Raw genomic sequence first — 6,308 nt, forward strand, 5'->3', positions numbered from 1 at the left:
GTTTCCTAATGAACGAAACTAATGACAAATGGTCCATGATGTGCCACAGCACCAGAGGTTCGCCTGTGTGGTGCAGGTCCCGACTGGTAGAATTTAATGCTTCTGCAACGCGATTATTGCAATTCAACATACCGTATATCATTAAAAAAGGGGTAACACTGATTTCTCAGCAATTAACCACAGCCAGTTACCGACTACACTAAAACCCGAGCGTACATCGTCCGCCTCCCATGACCCCACACACTACGATGACGGAACTTTACTGTAAACAAGTATGGGCCAACTAAATTCATGCTAGGAACATACTTGTGTCTGCACAGAAGGGGGCTGACTTCACTCTTTCCTACTTAGCCACAGTTCACCTTGTGCAATTTTTCCTCTTCCTCGTCCTCTTTGCTATCTTGGCAATTATATTTGGCAAGCTGCAAAAATAATGTAATCACACTATTAGAAAGGGGCCATTCTTGGGAGCTTGATAATATAAGAATGTGAAACCTACCTGCCTATTTTCTTTGAAAGAACTTCCAATTTCTTTGCATCTGCTTCTGTCCTCAACCTCTCCTAACGACGAGATCTTCTGTTCAGTTCTACTCATTTATGTCTTTTTGTTTTGGTCTTCCTTAAAAATAAAAAAATCATACCAAGAAAACATATTCTCATATGCAAAGATAAATTGGCAACGACAGTGACTCCAATAATATTCGCAAATCAACACTAAACATTCAAATTTAAGTTCAATATAAAAGATAGCATATTTTAACCGCAAAAAATTCTTCACGACACTCTTATGGGGTTCTAAATGCAAGCTACAATTCACATGAACATAAATGTGGTGCTCTAAATGATATCCAACGGCATGCTCTGCTAGCTTTTAATTGGTATCACTGGAAAGTAACACAAAACCAAGCACCACTAAACTTTTAAAAAACCAAACTCACAAGGTTAATGGCATAATTCAGAAAGAAAAGTAGTTTCCATCAGTGAACTCTTAGTCTGACTAGTATGTATGACTTCTGCAGAGCATCATAGGGTCAGGTGCCATCTTACCGTTAGCAGTTATCTGCATATCTATGATCACTATTACATGCTAACGCTGTCCTGTTTCCGTTGAAATTTTCAGTCACTTGGCACCTCTGTAGGTAAATGCACTGCAGACCTATCCTAATGCTGAATACTATTCAGTCCATGTACATAGTATCTTTTGCCTCAATCCTAAAATATGATGGTATGCTGCAGCTTGAAACCAATATGACTGAAACATGTCCAGAAAAAGTGTGTTTTGCTAATTAATATTGCTCAATATGACTAATACGTCATGATGAGAACCATGCATTAGAAGCAAAGCAGCAAACCAAGCTGGACTGCACGAGTATCTTAATAAATCCGAACTAAGCTATGCCACCCGCCGTCTCCCACAAACCAATCTGAACTAAGCTATGATGAAAGATTGTAGTGAATCGATGCTGGATATAAAAGTCTCATCAGCGAGCACGTTCGACGAGACCAAGAGGAGTTGGGCCACCCGCCGTGACGGAGATAAATTTACTTAGCATGTGCGCCAGTTGAAAAAGCCTATACTGCAATAACAATGAGAGAATCATGCGGAAAATTCATGTACATCTAAGTCAATTTTAGCTACAAGAAAGATGGCAAGCAAGGAGCTACATTGCCACAGCAAGAAGAAACTATGCACACTAACCAATTAAACAGAGAGAGAAAAAAGAATGCACCCGATCCCCACCAGACCTGCCCTCCAAAGAAAACTCAACTCCCAAGAGAGACAGGGGCAAAGGGTAACCTGCCACTTTGCTCGGCTAAACTATTACTACTTCTACAGTAGTCACAAATCAGACAGTAATCAAACATAAAGAACCACAAACCAAGAAAACAACTTCGATCAAAGGCTCACTAAAAATCATTTTGCCCATGAGATGGGCCAACAAGAAAATATATGTTAGTTCGGACGTAACAGAAAGAAAAAGAAAAAAAACAGTGAAGCCAAAGCATAACAAACCAATAAATTGGAAAAAACAAGTTACTTCAGCTGATAACAAGCAACAACATCTGAGCACCCATTGATAAAATCTCCGACCAGCCCCTGGAGAAGTGGCTAGATAGGCAGACAACAGTATACTAGGGAGATATCAATCTCCAAGCAGGACGATGACTCTGGTGAAAAGAGAAATATAGGCTTGAGGGTATAACCTGCCACTTTATAAGGTTAAAATCTTATTACCTATGCTTCTAACCTAATCTGAAAGTAATCAAAAGCAAGAACTACAAACATATAAATATATAATGAACTATGGAGTTCAGTTAAAAACATTCTCCCAAGAGAAGACCAAGAAGCACTCAACGAATTCAACTGAAACAGAAAGCATTACCCAAGCCACAGTTGCACAACCACATAAACATACTTACTTTCCAGTAAATGTGACAAGGAAACATGTCAGAGACTTCAAATAGTAGATACGAAAAAAGACAAATGTTATGGCACAACATCAGTTATACAGAAGCAATGGATTTCTTTAGTTGGGTAAAAATATTACCGTCCAGACAACGAAAATTTAAAAGTTTGTCATACATATCGATCTTCAGAACACTGGAATATTACAAGCTCTTTCTAGGATGCCATGACATACACATCCACACAACATAAAAGCATAAATCAGCACCGTTTCATGTACCTATGCAAAAACTTGCGGTGGAAATCACTCCTAATAAATGGTGCACTTGATGAACCGTTTTGGAGTCTTGGTCTCTCCACGAGCCTGGTTCTAGAGTACAAAATCATCATCCCACCTGCAAAGGAAACATACAAAGAATGAATAGTGTTAAGATCGCCATAAAGCAGGGGAACATTGTTCGAAAAAAACTTATAATACAGTAAAAAAATCACTGGCTTAACCTTCTCTTCACATTGAAGGATCTGGAGTTATTCATAGTGATAAGCAGGTTTCCTTCTCTTCACATTGAAGGATCCGGAGTTATTCATAGTGATAAGCGGGTTTCCTCGCATCAGCTCAACCTCCTTTATCTTGGCCTCTTCTTCTGCTTGATAGCAGTCTTACAGAAAACACGGGGACAAAGAACTTAACATTAATATTTAAAGCTAAAGAAAAAAAGGCACCTCAAAATGATAACAACAAGAACAAAAAACAAACCTTTCTAAGCATATCCTCCGCTCTTTATTTTTAAAATCCTTTTTAGCTCTGCGATTAGAACCTCAGTGTGATCGCCGTCATTGTCGTCATCGTTGCATGGAACTTGCAATTTGATAAGTACGCTTAGTTCAACTAGAAAAAGGCCCAAATAAACAGCCATGTACCAAAATAATTCAAGACCCTCAACAAAATATCAAGAGAGTTGGTACACCATTCATTTGGTTGTTTTACAATGTGATGTAAACACATCCCAACTAGAATGAACTAAGCATGATTGGGAGTGTATTAATATGTTCCCCAATACGGAAGTTTATGGTAGATAGCCCATAAATAACAGTTTCAACCCAAATCCACGACGCAATTTATTAGTGCAGTTAGAAGATGTAGTAGTTAATCCCGTCCATGCAAAAGCTGATTGTGATGGTGATCCATTTTATCAGCAGTGATAGGAATATATCATATCTCTAGTTATGCGCTCTTAAATCTGAGAAAGTACCTTACAAGCTCGTGGATCTAACCATGATTTCAGAAGCATGGGATAAGTAATCTTTGACGCCGTCCTCCCAAAGTTCAGTTGGATGATTTTGCAACTGTAGTTGTACCTAGCTGCTCAAAATAAACATGCAGATGAGTCTTTCTCACGTCTAACCAAAGCGAATACACTACATAACACTTATAATTCAACTCTAAAAAATGTATTCACAGAAGCATCTTTAAAAATAGGGCATTAACTAAGTACCAAAAATATTTATGGGATGAATAAGGAGTTGGTTATTCAGAAAATAGATCGCAAATAATAAACACGATGGGAGGATAATGATTATACAAGATCAAGTAATTTCAAACTGATATGACACGACACAAGCTAAAGCAGATGCCTCCTCTCTTAAACCAAGGCATACTCTACTGGCTTTCCTTCTCTAAACTCTTCTTTATCCGCTATCTGTGCTATTCCATGCATACTTGAGCTACAGCCTTTTGAAACCCAAAACCTTTTTCACTTGAAAGAAATGCCTATTTCAAGCACTGGTATAGAGCTAGCAAGATAAGGGAAAGACAAAGCAAGAAGGTTCTCCAGTAGGATGATTCTCGATGCAAGAGATTGCACTATTTAGGTACTTCACTAGCAGGAACTATTCTTTTGCAAAGAGCTTATTGAACTCCAAACATTATCTTCTTTTTAGATTGTTATAATAACCGAGAAGTTCCCAACCTTGCAAACTGGGTATTGAGTGCCCTCATGTGCTAGCTGGCGGTATCAGCCCGTCGAGGGTCTAGAGCAGGAGGTCCTGCCATCAGATGCTGATGGGGAGACTCTGCATTGTGAGCGTCCATTACCCACTCTCTTGCTTGATAGCTGCAGCGTTGCAATAGCAAAATGAATAGGGGCAGAATCTACAACAAGATGAACCAACAAAAATATCTAACCAACAATCATATTAGAGGCTCACACGGAAGCAACAATCATAAAAGAAAATTTGTATAGTGCAACATAATTGCTATGTGACTGTAAATCTGTCATTCGCCAAACAAAAATTGTAACACCATCATTCGCCAAAGAATAGCTTGCGCAGTTATAGCAGTTGGAGCCACACAAACAGTTCGAAACCTAGCCGCTTGGTACCTAATTTTCACTCCATCAAATTCTGCACCAATTGAAGCTAACATGAGCGACTAAAATGACAAAAGAGATAGGTTTTCTCCAGCAGATTGGTGGACTGATCCACTTAATCACCAGACCATGCAAGCGTCAGTACAAGCCCTAAAAACAGTATCACAACATAGATATAGCATATCGATATCCATACAATTCTTGTAATTTTCCTTCCGCTGAGAGTATAAGGTCCAAAGCTATATTTCTGGACATCTACATCTACACTAATATAAAGAGCAGCTGAGGGGTTCGATCCATATAACATCAACCACATGATTACCCGCTTCTAACACATCAGAGTTCCCCAATGATGCATCAGTTTAAGTCATAACCCCGTAATCATCACCCTTAATCAACTAAAAATCTAACAATTAGGATTAGCCTGATGATGTACTGTCAATTTCCACAACCCACGCCCACACCATTTTCCACAAATCCCCCGCCCGCACAGATTGTGCAAAAACTGCAGCATCCACTAGAAAATTGAAGAACCACCTATCATGGAGAGCAGGACCACACTGCCGCCTCCCGAATCCTAACCATATTTCTCACTGCGCTGCCCTAGGCGTCCCGCGGCGCACTGCTAGCCCCGCAAGGTTCTAACGTTGGCCGGTCAGAGGAGAAAGTTGCGCTCCTCGATGGCCAGGCTGCGGTCATCCCTAGAGAGGCGAGGTTTCTGCTGTGGAGAGGTACGCAGCCACCGCCAACCAACAACGACCACGACTCGAAGGAGGCCAAGCTCCACTCGCTTATCGCATCTAAGAAGCGGACAGATCTCACGGTTCTCTCTTGATGAGTACATGTTATGTTACCAACCTGTAAACTTTTTCATGCAATGCATTATCTTATATTTCGAAGCAGAATACTCACAACATAAATCTTATCTATTTCTTGATGTAACATATTCTACAAATTTTGTGTCAATGATATAGCTATCAATGACCCATTCAAAGGCATCTGCTTGACAGATCTATTGATTCTTCCTTTGGTCTACTACAATAATATATTTGCAGTGTATTTTTTATGAGTGCATATGAGTCCAGACGCGCATTCCGCGTGCAAGATAACTACTGTCAGTACATAAGAGACCTGAAATTGTATCCAAAATTGAAAGCAGGCACAGCATAAGAGCTGAATTGTACTTTGCGCAATCAGTAGCAGACCGTTTCCGTTTGCTCTACGACAATCGAAAGCAAAGCCCGTATCGCAAATAAAACCATCGACACTTGCACACATTTACCAGGGAGCAGAAAAGAAAAACCACGGCCATTGCACATGGTGTTGCATCGCAGTTAGTAGTGTCCACAGGAGTTCATCAACATGGTATATAGAATAGAAACGAAATTCACGAGGAATAATATGCATGAAGGAAAAGGGGGAGAGGGGGAATCACCGGGCAGCTGCAGGTTGGGGAGGTGGCCGGCGGCAGCGGAAACAGAGTATCTCCGACAGCAGTAGGTCGGGGATGGAGTCCGCAGCCACAGCTCGGG

At 40.3% G+C, this 6,308-nt stretch overlaps 1 long non-coding RNA gene across 1 annotated transcript; it reads right to left on the reverse strand.

Moving 5' to 3' along the window:
• Positions 1-315: 315 nt before the first annotated feature.
• Positions 316-4,516, reverse strand: LOC124649249. The gene is made up of 7 exons (XR_006986586.1): positions 4,378-4,516; positions 3,661-3,770; positions 3,165-3,266; positions 2,909-3,066; positions 2,688-2,802; positions 500-619; positions 316-422 (listed from the first exon to the last, which is right to left on the reverse strand). It is a non-coding gene; the product is annotated as an uncharacterized LOC124649249 (long non-coding RNA).
• Positions 4,517-6,308: the final 1,792 nt, after the last annotated feature.

Source organism: Lolium rigidum, chromosome 4 (genome assembly GCF_022539505.1).
Source record: "Lolium rigidum isolate FL_2022 chromosome 4, APGP_CSIRO_Lrig_0.1, whole genome shotgun sequence".
Taxonomy (NCBI): domain Eukaryota; kingdom Viridiplantae; phylum Streptophyta; class Magnoliopsida; order Poales; family Poaceae; genus Lolium; species Lolium rigidum.